Source organism: Manis javanica, chromosome 18 (genome assembly GCF_040802235.1).
Source record: "Manis javanica isolate MJ-LG chromosome 18, MJ_LKY, whole genome shotgun sequence".
Lineage (NCBI taxonomy): Eukaryota > Metazoa > Chordata > Mammalia > Pholidota > Manidae > Manis > Manis javanica.
The window spans coordinates 7,414,453-7,431,579 of NC_133173.1; the positions used below are offsets into that span (position 1 = coordinate 7,414,453).

The following is a 17,127-nucleotide window of genomic DNA, read 5'->3' on the forward strand; positions in this document are numbered from 1 at the left end:
AGGAGCATCCAGCAACTGAGCTTCTCCCTAAGTGGCCAGAGGACCCCTTGGCTGGCCTGGAGGGAATGCACGAGGGGGTTCAAACAACCACAGCACAAAGGAAGAAAAGAGATTTAGCACCTAAATTTCTGTCAATGTTGCAAACAGAGCTGGTGATGGGATTTTCCAGGCACTGTAAAGGGCACACAGGAGGGCTGATGGGCCACCAGTTCCTCAAGCCAGGCATGCGAGCTGCCCACCAGCCCAGAAAAGAGAAATGTGGCAAACCTCCTAGGACGTAAGCGCTTTCCTTGCCCACCAACTACTGCCCCACAGGGCCACCACCCCATCAGCAACAAGCCTTTCCTGCCCTACCCCGCGCGGTGTCGTCCAGGCAGGAAGGCAGCTGGCTCTGCCCATCCCCAGGTGCCACAGCTAGCCTCGGCTCTGTGACGCTACCAACATGCACAGTGAAACAGAAGTCACTTTTCATTTGAGTGACGATGGAAAACAGCAGAAACAAAATGACGAGAGAGAGATTAAAAAGTTGTAAAGAGAATTCCTGTTTAGGCTCACCAAAAGGGTGGGAACCTGGCCAGGGGTCCACACCCACTTCGCAACTGTGTGCCACAGGGCACAGACTGAAAGCTCCTTCAGGCTTTAGCATATGGAAAAATGGGTAGTTGCTATCTTTTTTGTATGAAATTTCACCAAGCTATAATCTAGAACTCTCCCGCCTCCCCTCTTGCCCTCAATATGGTTCATTCCTGGCAGCTGCCGAGCCTTTCTGTTTTAATGAGAATCAAATGTTTCCTGCTCCCAAGGTTCCCAGGCACTTCTCTAGGGACCAGGGTGCTTTAATCACTGCAGAACCTCTACCCCCAACTTCATCTAACTTACGGACTTAAAATTAGATGACCTATATATATTGATTTAACTGATATTCTGTGCCTTGCAGTAAAAGCAAACAAAAGAGAGAAATAACAAGGTTGCTGTCCTCAAGAAGTTTATCTAATTAGACAGAAACCTGTTTCAAAATGATATAATTGCCTGAAATGGCCCAGATTACTGCTCTGAGACATACAGATTAACCTTTGCATTTCCAGTGATCTGTTGGCTTTGTGTGACAGGCTAGAAATCGGGGTTTCCTACTCTTTCTGCACGCACAAACATCTTAAGAGGATTTGGAATCCTGTTCCTTCTTGGAGAACAAATGCTCTGGGCGGGGAAAAAGAGAGTCTGTTTTGCTCTGGCCTCTAGGTCTGCTCGGCACTCTCCACAGAGGACCAGTCTGCAGTCCTGTGCGTTTGCTGCTGCTGCAGTAACGCCAAGTTTTTATCAAAAACATCTGGAACCATTGAACAGCTATTCTGTTAGAATTTTGAAACAAAGCAACCAATCATTTTATATCCAAACCAGAGCTGAGCGCTACAAAATTTCAATTTGAGACTATTTCTCTTTTCCTTTAATTTTGGGAACTCATAGTAAAATATGCACACTATTTACAACCTTACAACAGCAGTTATTTACAGGATTAATTGTATCTCCCTTCTCTCTGTGTTCTGCATCCCACTTTCTGTCCACAACAAGGAATCTCAAATTCTTTCCACAGAACCAGTGCTTTTAGTCCTTGCGTACCAGAGGCTCAAAATATGTTCTTAAAGATGAAGTATAGAAATATTTTATGCATTTTAATTAAGTACAGCATTTCTGTTCATGAATTAAACTTTCTTGATCTATTTAATTGCGAGATCTAACACCACACTCAAATCATGTAAGTACTCTTATGGCTCAACTCCAGGTGGCTCCTTTTGTTCTAGTCAGGGCAGAATGGTCTCAATCCCACAGTAAAGTTTCTGAAATAGGACACCACCTAGTGGTTATGCTACACAGAGTATTGAAGGCCAATGACCATTTGGGGGAAATCAGAGGGTGTCTACTGCTACTATTTTTCCCGTAATCCCAAAGTGAACATAAAAGTAGTAGCAGGTGACTGGGCACTGGCTAAATGATCCTCAAGTGATTACTTTAGTCTCTGCAGGAGCACAAGGTACTCAGGTGAAAATCAAGGGTTCTTTCTATTCCTAGGTGTCCAACTAGCCCACTGAGCAACCTGAGATAATTAGTTTGACTCTATGACCTACGTTTCCAGAGCTTAAAACAAGAGGAACTGGACACAAGATCATACCTGAAGTTTCTTCTTGATCTGATATTGTCAGCCTGAGACCGAGAAACCTTTATCACCTGCCATACTGCTTATAGGATGTGGGTAGATTGAGAGAAGAAAAGAAATTGAGAAATTCTCTCAAAACTTGCATAAATATGCATATTCTTGCATAACTGTATTTCCCACCTCTACTTTTCATGATATGAGAAGGAAAAGAAGGTCTACCACACTAACAATTTTCACTAATCCATGGTCTCACTAACTTTAACATAGTGAGTCATCCAGAGTTGCATGTGTTGGTGGCAAAATTTACTAGAATATAGATAGATAAGAACATTTGGTGTCCACTTGAGCAACTCCAGGATGCTTAGAATAACAGACTGCTTCAAATAAAACGTTTGAATATTTGAGAAGAGAAAGAAGGAAATTATTTACAATGACCGCAGAAGCATTGTTTCCATCTAGGATTTCCTTTTTAATTTCAGTTTAGGTGTTTAAGCACTACTGGTCCAGGAGAAGGAGGCCTACTGCCCCCCAACCCCACCCCACCCCCACCAGAATTTGACTGAGATTCAGAGGCTCCAAGAAGGTTAAGAGTGAAGGAGAGGGAGAAGGGGAGGGCCTCATGGGCCATCAACCAGCAAGTTCTTTTCAAACTGGGGCTGGACACAAACTTCCAAGTAAAAAATAAATCAAGTCACAGGGTTGGAAGTACAGCAAAGGGAATACATCAATAACACTGCAGTAATTTTGTATGATGACAAATAGTAACTAAACTTAACCATAGTGAGCATTTTGTAATGTATATAATTGTCAAATCACTATGTTGTACACCTGAAACCAATATAATAGTGTATATGTCACCTATACTTCAAAAAAATGTAACAGTGACAAAGCAAAAAGAAATTAAGATGGAAAAATATAAGAAAAAACAAAGCTTTAAAAATCTCTCTTCACAAATGTGTGCTCCTCATGAGAAATAGGGCTCATGGAACAAACACAAAAGTGTTAAGTTTTCCTAAAATAACCAACAGCTTGGTGAAATAAAAGGAGGGAGGAGAGAAGAAAGGGAGATTGTAGAATCATAATTACAGTTGGAAAAGTAGGATACTTGAATCTCTTCAACAGGACTTCTGGGGCAAGATTTATTAATAACAACAACATTTACTGAGTACTTCCTGTTTGCCAGGGGCTTCCACATGTATGATTACACTCATTCCTCATAAAAAGCTATAAAGTTGCTATTTTCCAGATGAGGAAAAGTAACTGAGAGTTTAAGTCAGTTGTATAAGGTCACACAGGTAACAAAATGAGTTTGCATTAAATGCAATTCTGTAAATCTTTCTTTTCACTATATATTGTATTTTGGCTTGAGTATCCCCCAAGTTAAAAGAAATGAAACTATCATGGAGAAAATATAAATTAAAATTTGAGGAAAGAAAACTTTGAATTCACTACTCATATCATCAATATTCTTATATTTGATTTTACACAAATGCCAAAGGATGTTCTATTTAATAAAAAATAACAAATGGTACCTCATTTTAAAAAGCACTGGTAGAAACTGTCATTACATTAGACTGAGTCAACTTCTTTGTCAATGTTTTAATACTTGGCAATCCAGTTTAACAACTTCTCGCTACAGTAGTATGTCACAAAAATCAGACTGAACACATCCAACACAGAGACTGAAACATTTCTGGATACTGACGGCTATTATCTGGGTCTTCTTTAGAATGAATGGGTATACTGATCCCAGTGATTCTCCGTGGGACAAACGAGTCGTTTCTCACAGCAGCATTTCAAGTATTTAAACACATCCACGACTACACCACCCCCCTCAAAGCTTTTCTTCAGGATTGTGATATCTACAACTTCTCCTCCAGAACCAGGAGACCTGCCTGAGGACTCTCTGGCTAGTTGGTGTCCTTCTGGTGATGTGGACACCAAAACAAAATCCTTAAAAATTGAGCATATAGAGACAATTAAGATCTAACTGGCTTTCCTAATACCACACTGCTAGAAGGATAGCTTATGGTGAAATACGCTCACCTTCCCTATCTTTTTTCAGTTTGACAAAGTCAAAACACATCTCTTCCATACTATAATCTGATTTTATTTTAAAACCCACCTCACATCTTTCCCTGCTAAACTCTCTCATTTGTTTGAAGTTTATCATTTTAGCCCAAAAAGAGCTTGCTAAAAATCTAGATTCTGCCACTGAAGTAACAGCTGTTCCTCCGAATTCTGTGCTGTCTCTAACCCTGATGAGCAAGCCTACCCGTCAGACCCAGAGGGATGCCATCAAAAGCCTCCCCTGGAAGGGTGTCAACCCATTAACCAGCACTCTGGATCAAGTGCTTTTCCATAAGTTACAAAGTAAACTGAACCTTGAGTCATGTATCTTCATCTTCTATACAGTATGGAACAATCTGTAAAATTTCTTGCTGAAATGAAGACACACTAGATCTGTGGTGTTTTCCCATACAGCCTATCTGGTAACCCTACTGGGAAAAGAGACACCACCCAGGCAGTGCACCAGTTTGAAAATCACTTCTCTCTAGATGGTCATATACTCTATCTGAAATCAGATCCCGAAGACTGTCAGTTCTAATCAACTATAAACTATATTTACTGTTACTTCTCGATCTTCTAGCAACGTTTATTTTTAGCATGACCATTATGACAGCATCACGAGACAAACAAGCTACTCTAATTTTTTTCTTCATAATGGTATGCTACAAGCATGTCTTCTTATACATAGAAATCTTACCAACTTCACAAATCCTTTAACTGCAAACTTTTAGTTGAGTAAAATAACTTGGTAATGGCACCGCTGTCCTCCCTAGGCATTAAAGGTAAAAAGGATATATTCCCTCCACATTTTCTTATCTTTAAACATATTAACTCTACCACTTGCAAGTCAATTCAGATGAATTTTGTCATTTTCTCCACCCAAATACTTGTATATACATTTGCAAGTGCAGAAAGTGTACGATTCAAGCTAACCTTTTGTTCTTAACTTCTATTTCAGATGGTAATCTAGACCTTGAAAAATATTATTTTGCTTATCACTTAAATAACTGTAAAGCAGCGTTACTGAGATATAATTGACAAACAATAAATTGCTCCTATTTAAAGTATACTAGGTATTTTGTAAAACATTTCATTTTTTAAATTGAATTTTCAAATTCTCCCAAAGAATATGGCTTTAAAATACATTGGTATTTGAAAACCCTGGAATGCTAAGAATGGCAAATTTGGTATCATAATAATTTAAACAACTAAGAAAGTCCACATGGAAAATTCAAAATATTACTGAATGTCTACTACAACTTCACATGTCACTGTCCTAAATCTTCAACATGCTTTTCAGTAAATGAAGTTGGTTCAGTCATTAGACGAATGTTTATTGAATACCTATGTTTGGCACTGAAGATACAGCAGTGAGCCAGACAGCAACAGTTACAATAACGTGTGAGACATATTATAACAGAGCAATCATGGTGTACGAAGGAACATTTGCCTTTAGATTTAACACATTCTCAGGTCCAGAAAAGGCTGACTAATCTGAGACCTGATGGATGAGTAGGAATTAAGTAGGCAAAAGGTGTGTATGTGTGTATGGTGTGTGGGGAGGCGGAGGAAGAAAAGCTAGACAGGAACTGAGTTTGTGTATAGGTTCAGGCAGAGGACTGAGTGCTAAGATCCTGAGGCAAGAAAGAACCAGTGGCAAAGGCTGGGGCCTGGGGAGCAGAAAGAGACTGGTTCCAGGTGAACATGCTATTTATACTCACAAGTCTGAACCACTGCAATAGAACAAGCCTTTAGAGGGTTGTTAGCAAGGGCAAAGCATGATCAGTTCTATATTTCAAACATTTTTCTTGTCTAGAGGGTCCTCCATAAACAGGTAACAAGACAGGTAGGGATATTAGTTACAAAGCTGTTTCGAAGTTGGATGAAAGATGATGGTAGCTTGAAGTCAGGTGAGGAAAGTAGAGAGCAAGAAACTGAGAGTTCAAAGATATTTAACAGGCTTCCAAGTGGGAGGATGAAGGAAAAGAAGGGTCATGTTTGGCTAAGATTCTTCCCTGGGCAACTAGATAAACGGTGGAAGGGAACACAAGTAGGTGGCGGGAAGAGACGAGATGATGGGATTGGTTTGGGACCTGGTGAATGTGAGAGTATCTCAGAGGTAACAGGGCAGAGCCACGGCAGATAAGAGAATGTGTGCACCCAGAGCTCAGGAGGATGGTTGGCACTGGGCATTCAGATTTGGGGATCAACACGCAGACGTGACATCACAAAAACTAAAGGAAGGGAATATTTCAAAGAACGAATGGTAAGCAGTGCCAATGCTATGGGACAGTTGGGCAGATCTGAGTGAGTCTGCCTGACTGAGAGGTAAAAGACCTGGGCTTTGCTGTTCAAGTTCTTTGTGGATCTCGGTGACGGTGGTTCCGGTGGAGAAGAGCAATGGAGCTGGACTTAAATGTTCTGCCATTTCTCAGGGGAACATTTCAGCTTGCTCTGACACTCAACTTGTTCTAGTTTTTTCTTAAGGCCACTTTCTTTCTCCTTTACAGAAAGTACCTTAGCAAATCTTCATACAATGGTTGCTGTAGGGATTGCTAACCTGGTAATAAATACTTTAGATTGTTAAAAACTCTCTGAGAAGCAAATGAAGCATTAACAGAAAAAAGGGACATAAACATGAAGTGAATTCTATGCAACGTGTGTGCACCAGCTCTTTTATGTACTTTCCATTTTTTCCAAGAGATTCTGTCATAGAGACCAGAAGAGAACACTTGCGTTCACACACTGCTGTCTTGGTCCAAGGTCTCGTAACAACTAGAGGAGGGAAGTGGGGCGGCCAGTGTTTTCACAAAGGAATGGGAAAAGACGGGAACAGCCAACAAGGAAGAAACCCCCTTTCCCTACGTTCACGATGGAAATAAGAACAACCCTCATTCTATAAGACAAAGGCAATGAGATCAAGGGAAGCAACACTGACATTTACTGATCAGAATTTCCTCGTGGAATTTTGTCACCGCCAGCACGTCATGGCCAATTAGGAGTGAACAAGTGAATACAAGCCAAATTTATTTATCCAGACAAATATTTAAATGCCTGCTGCAGTATGGTGCTCTGCAGGGTGTTATGAGAGGTATAAAGATGGGTGAGACATGCCTGGACCTCAAGGATACACAGCAGGGGCAATGGTATGAAATATAAACAGCTTGGTGGGGCAAATGATATGCAGATTTCAGCAAAGGAAAGAGGATCTCCAGCTGAACTGATTAGGCAGAAAAATTTCATGACAGTGATGGTTTAACATAAAGGGACCAAAAGAGAAAATGGGAGGAAGGAGGTGGGCACTGCCTGTCAAGAATGAGTGAAGGTACAGATGTTGCTAAGCGGCAGGTAGGACGGAAGACTAAAGCTGTCTAGTTAAATGCATTAAAAATTCCTGTAAGGGAGTACAATAACATTAGCCTGGGAAAGAATTACCTACCTAGATTAGGAAAGCATATGATGTCATGCTAAAATGTTCAGACTCTGTTTAGAGCCAACTGGGAGACAGCAAAGACGACTGAGCAGAGAAGTGGTATGACTGGTGCTGTAACTCAGGAAAACTATACCCAGAAGGCTTCAGCCTCAAGTCCCGGCTCCCTTGTTGGGACATCACACTCACACTGCCCCGTGATCGTTATCCAATCTCATTTGCTACTATTCCTCAAGATACGCATAGTTGGTTCTCGAGGTTCCACAATTAGGACTTCTGCTTCAGTGCCCCTGGCCTTTAGGGCCATCATGATTTCTGGAATTCCCTACCTTGTCTCTCCACCTTAGCCAAAATGCACCCTTCAAATCCCAGTTTCTTATTAAGCTCTCTGCCTAGTCTATAACCCTGTCCTTTGAACTATGAAGTCCTCAGACCCTGATGCCCCCACTTTATGGTGTCTCTCCTGTATCGTTGCTTGATGCTACACTCCGATGTGACTCTGAGTAGATGGCAAAGTCCTTAGGGCAACAGGCATTCTTCAAGTTCTCTCAGAGTGCAAGTACTAGACACCCCAAGGCCAGATGACTAACTGATTATGTGCTCACTGCTTACCACAATGCTAATCCTAAGGCTCTTCCAATGGTGACCAGGTTTAGTTTTAAACAAGTTTTGTCAAGTATACACACATACAAAAGGTGAGTACTGTGAATTTAAAGGATAAGCCAGACATGAAAACTCGTGTTGAGAGTAATCCTTAGGAAATTTTGAATCCCAAATAAGATGAAAATACAATATTTTAGGAAATTACTTGATTTCTGTTCTTATTTTTCCCTTCATGGCAAAAAGAATAGCTCTAGCATAGTCATGCAGTCGGACAAGCCAAGAAATGATTCAGCTTCCCATGAAGACTTCCCTCATCCCTCCAGGCAAACACACACCACTGTACAGTCATGCCTCCCCAAAACTGTAGGGGTGTAACTTGCTCTTTTTATCAATTGTCCACAAGACAAAGCAAAGGGAAAAGAGAAAAAAGCCTTCAGGAAAAAAACCTACTTTTTAACACTGTCACCAGATTGATTTTGGCATTCATTCATCCCCAAAAGAGTCAATCGGATTCTGCTCATTTACAGACTATTTGGAGCTTGTCTCTGATCACTTGATTCAACCAGAACAGGTATTTTGTACTGTTCTGAAAAATTTTAGAGAAGTACAACATAATTGTTTACCTCTGATTAAATTGTGAGAATTCATCTTGGAAGAGTTGGCACCACAAACATGTTAGAAGAGGTGGGGAGAAATGCCCCTTTACTTATACTCAGGCAGAGCTGTCGCGCACCATAGGCACCCCAGAAGTGAAAGCGTACCTGAAGGGCTAGTGACTCCAGCACAGGGGCTAAGAGGATGTACTCTGGAGCCAGAGTGCCTTGGGGAAGTTACACAAACTTTCTGTTCCTCAGTCTCTTGCGTGTAAAATGGGCATAAAGTAATAAAGGCAAATAATAAAAGAAAAAGGTTACAAACATTAAATGAACTAATACATGTAAAGTATTTTGTAGAGTGCCTGTGGTGTGAATACTATGTAAGTACTAGTTCTTGTGATATTTTTATTTTATTATCATTACCTTTTTACCTTCTTTTTTAGTAAAAGAGTATTTAAGTCAGCCTACGAGTAAGATAAAACCAAGTAACTGATAAATTCTGGCTCAAGTTAGAACTGAAAGAACTGAACACCTTTGCTTTGAACTAGACTATCATGTTTCCCTTTGAAAATACTCAGTGTCATGGGACAAGAAAGCAGAGAGAGGGAAAGGTTAAGTGTTCTTTCCTCTGCTAAGTGGAGAAGGTGGGTAGCTTCCCCAGAAGCTAAGACTCCAGGAGGAGCTGAGCACCTGAATGCCAAGCTGTTTTACGGAAAAGTAGTAATTTAAAAAGGTGAAGATAGGACTGGGAACCCAGACAAAGAAGTTAGCCTTGGAAAAAGAAAAAGCCTCTTCATCTGAGGCAAAGGGAAAGAAGACTGGTATTTATAGATTTTTTCCTGGCCAATCCCCAAGCACCTAATTTGGTCTGAACTTACAGTGTCCCTGAACAATCCCCACCCAGGAGACTGAAATACCAGTGACCCACTGGGATAAAGAGCATTTGGCTCCAAGAGGTGACTCTGGGAGAAAAGCTGAGCCCCCTGACAGTCTCTCTGGACTTTCCTCTCCCGTCTCCTTGGAACACTCTTCTCCTGCAGTCACGCAGGTCAACTTACTGTGCTCTGACCAGATTTTATACCTGGATTCTGGCTTCATGTTCTCTTCCATCTATGCAAAGCCCTTCAAATGCCCTATCTGTGCTGCCTCCACTCAGCACCTCAGTCAACAAAATGGCCTGCCCTTTCTTTACCTCTAGTAGAGCTGCATTAGCACTCCTGTCACACTTAGGCATCCACTGATTCCCACAGGTATCTGGGTACCTCCTGCACAACTGTCTTGGAGTTATGTCTTTGGATTTCCTATCGGTTCTTGGCCTTAGCATTCAACAAATGGTTCCTGAGTGAAAGAATAAATATTCATCTCTCTATCTGAAGAGGATCTTTGAGGTAAGGTGACCCATCCTCAGGGCAAGCAATCTAGGTTAAGAGGCTCCTTTATTCATAAATTTAAATAACCCACAGATTTTTGATACAGAGTATGCACTAGAGAAAAGGGCATCTCTGCTCACTATAAAAAAATGGCACAAGTTAGACCTTATCAATAACCAGGACAAATCAGAAATTAATCACCAAGTGGAAGAATTTCTCTGCCTACCCTGAATGCTTTTATGAAATAGAAATTATTGTTTGGTAGGTTCTGTAAGATCATCCATTCTGGAGATCTGACTAAATACACATTGATTTTTATAGTACTATTTATTCCATTTATTCATAATAATTAACCCACTAATATGCTAGTGCCTTTTAAAATGTGCAGATGTCTCTTTCTGTTATTAATGTGAATGTTCTGAACACAAAACCTGAAAAAAGAATACTGTTTCCAGTAAAACTCTAAGAATATATACTTTACACAAAATGGGGAATTATTAGGGAAATCAGATAACCCATGGGACAGTTTAAGTAACAGTTATGGTGAGAAAGTATTTAGAGGGCTACCCCCTGGCCTTTCCTCTATCCCTCCAACTTACATCTATCAGACTATTACTAACGCCTCTCTTCTGCCTCGCATATATAGGATGCTATAAGCATTAGCAGTCTTCAAAGGAGCACAGCAGTATTCAATATGGCTCACTGTTACTATCTTTCTTCCACACAAGTACAGCTTTCCTGGCTCTGAATTCTAATGGCTCTGTGCCTCCAATTCTCACTCACAGTGATGAACCGGAACACATGCTTTTGATCTGTTCTATTTCACTACAAAGGTAACTATCCAAATTCTATATAGACAGAAAGATGGGCCACTCTTCTTGGTTCAATCCTAAGTAACGGGTATGCAGTGAGGAGCGTCCTCTTCTCCACCTGACTTATTAGCAAGTCCTGCTACACTGATTATTAGCATCAATTAGCAAAACTTAAAGCTCCAAGTATATTTGCTATGGAAACAGAAAATAGGATTTTAAGAGAAAGTAAACTAGCAGGATTTTAAAAGAAAGTAAACTAAAGGGTATCAGTGCTTTGAAGGACAGAAATTAATAAATGGATTAAGTAAAAACACTATATGTAAAGTTCGTTGAAGTAAGTAGTACAGAAAACTGTCAACTAGAAATCAGTGTTGATGCAGTTCTTCCTGTGTTCCTTTTTTTTTTTTCAAGATATTCAGCACAAAAACAGGGCTTGGGTAGTCACTGGCCAGAGGCAGCAGGGCTCCCCATGCAGCACTCGGGGTTCTGCAGTTCAGAGCTCTGGGGTGGGGAGAGGGAACAGTATGCAGAAGGCCCGAGAGAGTGGACAGTGTAGTTCAGGACAACAAGGGGCATCTGAGAAGGGTCATAAAGAATGAAAGCGTTCCAGGGAGACTGCAAGCATGCATTTTAGGTGCAGAATACCAAAGCTCATCCACACCAATCAACTGAAATGGAAAAGAGGGAGTCTGCGGGGCTGGCAGCTGGACTGCAGGCTGGAACGCATACTGTACAAATAACCTGAGAAGCCGGATTGTGAAGTCCATGTATGTCACCCCACAAAGCTTAACAACTAAAGAACTATTTAATTTGCTTTTGGCAAGCATCAATAACACGAGCAAGAGCAGTGGTTCTCAGGGTGTGGTCTGCAAAAACCTGAGGGTTCCACCAACTTTTTCAGGGCATCTCTGGGGTCAAACCAATTTTCACCATAATGCTAAGATGTTATGTGCCCTTTTACTGTATTGACATTTGTAGTGATGGGCCACAAGTCAAGGCAGTGTTACTAACCCATATCAGTAGTCATTATATTCTTCACTGCCAAGCACGCAGTTTTAGAAAAAGGAAACACAAAAGGATTTTCACACACAGTGTCACTGATGAAACTATAAACACTACTTTCATTAAATTTCAATCTTTAGGGCACACATCTTTTTAATAATCTCTGTGTTGGGAATTATACAGGAAACACTTTGCACACAAGGTATGATGGCTGTCTTAAGAAAAATCAATTGTGCACTTGTTTTAAGTTGTGAGCTGAGACAGCCACTTTTCTCCTGGAGTAACATTTTTACATTTAAGAAGGACTGACAAATGATTCTTATTCAGAACTTCAGTATCTTCACAGAAATGAACAAAGTGAATCTGTCAGGAGAAACAACTGCCACTATTTATTGCTAAGGAGAAAATTCAGGTGTACAAGTGAAAATCAGACTTTTGGAGAACTTGAACTAGCCAAATTATCAATACACTGAATAAGATTTGTGGTGGTATTAACAAATGCAATTTTCTGATATAATAGAATGAGAAAATATTCAACATTTGGAAGAGGTGTATTACTCAGTGAATCAATATTTTCCAGAATATGTTAGAAAATCATACACAGATAAAAGATCCATTCAAAGTACAAGACAGACCAGTGGATTTTAACAATCCATAGTACAAAAGTTCAACTGTATGATTTCAGATTCCACACTGCAAATAACTTTTAAGAACCTATGATTTGTCAGTTCTGATCTAGTATCAAATAAGAATATCACAATTATCCGAGAAAACAATTAAAATACTCCTCCTTTCTGCAAGCATGTATCATGTATCTGTGTTAGGCTGGGTTTTCTTTATATACTTCAACCAAGACATACTATAACAGGCTGAAGGCATAAGATCTATGAGAAACAACTCTTTTCTTTAAGCCAGAAATTTGCTTAAAACAATGCCACTCTTCTCATTTTGTTTTTATTTTGAAAAGGCTCCTTTTCATAAAAATATGCTCTTTACATTAACAAGTAGGGGGTTTATTATTACTACTGTATATGAATTAACATTCTTAAATGCCTCATCTTTAATTTCTAATATGGTAAATATTTAAAGGTATAACCCATATGAACAAATATTTTTTTAAGTGTAAAGGGATTTGGAAACTACAAAGTTCCAGAACTGCTGAGATTAGTACTAAGGAAACCAATGAATCCAGGTGAGACAAGATGAGGCCTTTCCTCTAAGTGAGAGTTGGAAGTGATAAATATAACAGGAAAAAAATGGGCGAGGTTCAGAGGGGGACAGCAAAAGGAAGGAATCTGGGATGAAAGCTTTCTAACTTGAGACTGTATGAAAGCCAATGCCTTTAATTAGATATAAAGTGAAGCCTGAACAGTTTCATAACATTTTGAATGAAGCTGATAAATTAAGAGTACAGCAGGAGTAAAAAGCAGAGATGGCTTTCTAAAGAGAAAATAACATTTTTAAGGAAATGACTGTTTCCATGATCTGTGCAATGAATTTAGTTGAAAGCCTAAAAGACCACATGGTTAAGTACGTCTCATTCCATTTTTGAAAGACCAGGGCAAATGCCCAATAGGTAACTGGCATAAGTAATTCTAATGCCGGTTCCCATACTATTAGTATAGGGTCAGTGTTCACAGATGTATATTTTTCCTATGTAACAGCCAATGATAGCTATAATAATTCTGAGACATCAAGACAAAGACAAGTTGTGTTCAGTAGTTTTAAAAGCCAGCCTAAATGCACAGATATTTTAGAAATATCCTACAGCAAAGATTTCCAAATCAAAGCTCCAGCACTTAAGTGTTTTACCTCTAGCTACCTGAAAACTCTGCCATTCCAAAAAGATTCATTTTTCAAAGGATCCCTAGAAAGGAAATGTCTAACCTAATTGTAAGATGACCTTCACTGCTGGGGCAGGTTACATGAGGACCCATAAACCAAATTCTAAAGGATGAAGTAAAAAACATGGTAGAAGACTTCATACAATTTTCTCTTCCTGCCGTAGCTGAATTCTCTCTCAGCTCAGCTACTTCTTTTGGTATTCAGAGTATGTACGTTTTTTGGGGAAAAAAGGGTGTATCAAAGGGTAGCTGTGGATAAAATGAAGGTTCCTGTGCCCAGGATTCTCACCTGGCCCTGGCTGGCTAGCTCACTACACACGTGGGCAGTATGTTGCTATTGACTCTATATAGAGAGCCCTGCCCAGTGCTTGGCGCAAAACGGCGGGCACAGCTGCAAGGCTGCAGGAGAGCAGAGCAAAGAGAGGCTGGAGTGGGGGCAGCGCCGAGGACAGAGGCCCAGAGGACGGCTGTGCGGGCAGAAGGGCTCAGAAGCAGAGACCAGCTTGCTGCACGCAGACTCGCTCTGAGTGGACAAGATTTCAGTGACTGATTGCCACCGTGGGAATGAAGTTGGGGATAATAACCCTTTCACCGCCAAGAACTTTCTACTGTCATTTCATTGGTCACACTGAATCCATAGTGAACTTGCCCAGGACTTGTTCCCATTGAAACCCACTGGCAAGACAGTTGCCTTGTTAAAATGCAAAATCAATGACATGGATCTGTCAGATGTTTTCATTACTATTTGTTTATTAAAAAGAACTTCGTAAAGGAACATATGTTTTGTGAAAACAAATGCTAAAATTTCAAGTCCTGTCTATCACACTAAAGATGGCACAGCAGGGCCTCCATTTAGCAACAGCTGTTGGAATTTCCTGAGTATTTGTGTACCTCTAGTAGTAAGAGCCTTGCTTTTAAAAGTATTTGACAATTCCCACTTTTTACTTATTTATAGATGGTGCAATTTTCAATTATCTCCCTCCATTAGACTAAACTAACTGGTCATGTGACAAAATCCTTTTCGGAGGAAGAGGAGTCTAGCTAGCCCTTCCCTTTTCTTTTATTTAAACCTCATTTTATATTCCCATCTCCCCCACTGTATGCTGGGGTGATAAGTTACAAGAAGTCATATGAACACCTGCTAGAAGAGTCAGACAAGCTGCCTGTCTCCCCACAGCTGCTGCCATGTCACGCCTGCAGGGCCGGCTGCAGATGCTACGAAGAGATTCAGGTCGAGGGATGCTTCTGCCGCCCCCCCACCCCACCCCACCCCCGCTCTCCTTCCCCTTCCCTGCCCTTTCTGCTGCCCCCCTCCTTCCTGCTCTCAGCTCCCACTAACTAGTAGTCTTAACGAGGAAGGATCAAGGCGCATCAGTCAATTGCAGGGCAACATCATGTCTGTCCACTAATAAATGGCTGCTATTAGATAACCCAATGGGTCAGTCTAAGCTTTAAAAAAGAACAAGATTAATTCAGAGATCATATTCTTAAAAGGGCATGCATTCCTTTGTTTTTTTGTTTGTTTTTGTTCTTTCAATTTAACCGCTAACTCCTTCCTGGAGAATCATGCCAAGAAATAGACACATGGTAGGACAGGTCCCCATCAGGAATCAAAGAAAACTTGGCATCACCGAACACTGATGAGCTTGCCACCCACCTCCTCCTCCAGGCACACCTAAAATCACAGTACCTCCAAATGTGAGACTAAAACCAAAGTGAATGGGTGCAGATACACTAAGCACACAGAGCAACCACCTGCATTCACGGCAGCCCAGCACCTCCTAAGAATCACCACCAACTTCAGAGCAGACTGGGGAATGCGGGAGTGGAAAGGGGCCAATGACACCCTCTCTCTCGAAGCCTACAGGACACTCTTTGGACTTCAAAAGCCAAGCTAAGAGTGCTGTCCACATTATACTAAATGCCCATCTTGAAACAGTGCTTCTTTTCACAGCTTCAAGGTGTTCCTATTAATGGGTTCAGCTGAAATAGCAATTGCATTCAAGTTCCTTGTCAAGAAAGCCAGGGTTGAAGTCCTCTTCCTGACTCATGGAGGAAAGAGCAGTCTCAGACAAGGGGAAAAACAATCCACTGGGCTTGATGTGAAGCAGACGCAGCACTGGGTTTTAGCACTAATGAGGGAGGAGGGCCAGAGCTCTGTTTTCCTCTAGATCATCCCATTAGGGAAACCTAATAACTCCTAGGAAGGAACATAGCCTATTGTGTTGTGTACGATGGTGACAGGGACAGGAACTGTTCTGTGGCAAACAATCATAACACATGCATCACTTTCTGGAACTGGAATGAAAAGACCAACTCCCTATTTTAAGGCCAGCAATGCTGTAAACAGAGGAAAATCCCTAAGCAAACATTTCAGGAGAATTCCACCTAATGCCTGATGGTATAATGCCACCCAAAGTGAACAGAGGAAGGGACGATGGTATAGAAAGGCCTAAACAATAGCTAATTCCTTCCCTGAGTTCCCAGACCCTGGTATCTCCTGCTTCATTTCTTTATCTCTCCCCAAAGAGCTTCTATCTTACTCATTTTACCCACCATGGCACCCCTAGTTTCTATTACAAAGTTCAGCCCCAAAACAGTATAAATGTTTGCAAATCAAAGGTTCAATTTAATTTTGGAAATGCACAACAGTAACTCCTGTATGAAAATAATACATTCCAACATGTAACTTATTGTTGGAATCTTGGTTATAAATGTTTAAAGTAAGAAACTCATGCATAGGTACATATATGCTCTCTCCATGCTTCTTCTGCTAAGTCAGTCTGTGGCTTCCCACAATCCTTGGCCTCAGAGAAGTGGAATGAGAGAAAACTCCTCAGCAACCAATCCTGTTGCCCAGAGAGTAGGGATGACATACTACATGGGTTCTGGTGCTTCTTGGCAATGCATCCTCCTTTTGGTCCAATCTTAAGAGGCCTACAGGTGCGTGGTGGTCCTGGCTCTTTATAGCCATCTATGGCACTAGCCTAGCATGGCAAGGAGAGGCCCAATGCAACCCACTTTGTCCCCCTACCCCCCACATAAAGAGCTTGGCTTATAGATGATTCAGTGGGGAAAATGATACAGTAGGATTTTTGGTGGTAAGATATGGAGGAAGGATGGCAAATAAATAAACCGATGAAATCAGGAATAAAAGAGACCACAAGCACATCTTCTGTAAGTTACTATTTTCAGAGGAACAGAAAGATACAGGGCATGAAAGGAAAGGAGCGACACACAGCAGCAAT

The 17,127-nt window shown here is 40.9% G+C and overlaps 1 protein-coding gene across 14 annotated transcripts in view; it reads right to left on the reverse strand.

The window, feature by feature from the left end:
- The window catches only part of AKAP13 (A-kinase anchoring protein 13), a 291,101-nt gene that overhangs the window by 103,464 nt on the left and 170,510 nt on the right, over nucleotides 1-17,127 (reverse strand). The gene's annotated exons all lie outside the window — the stretch shown is intronic.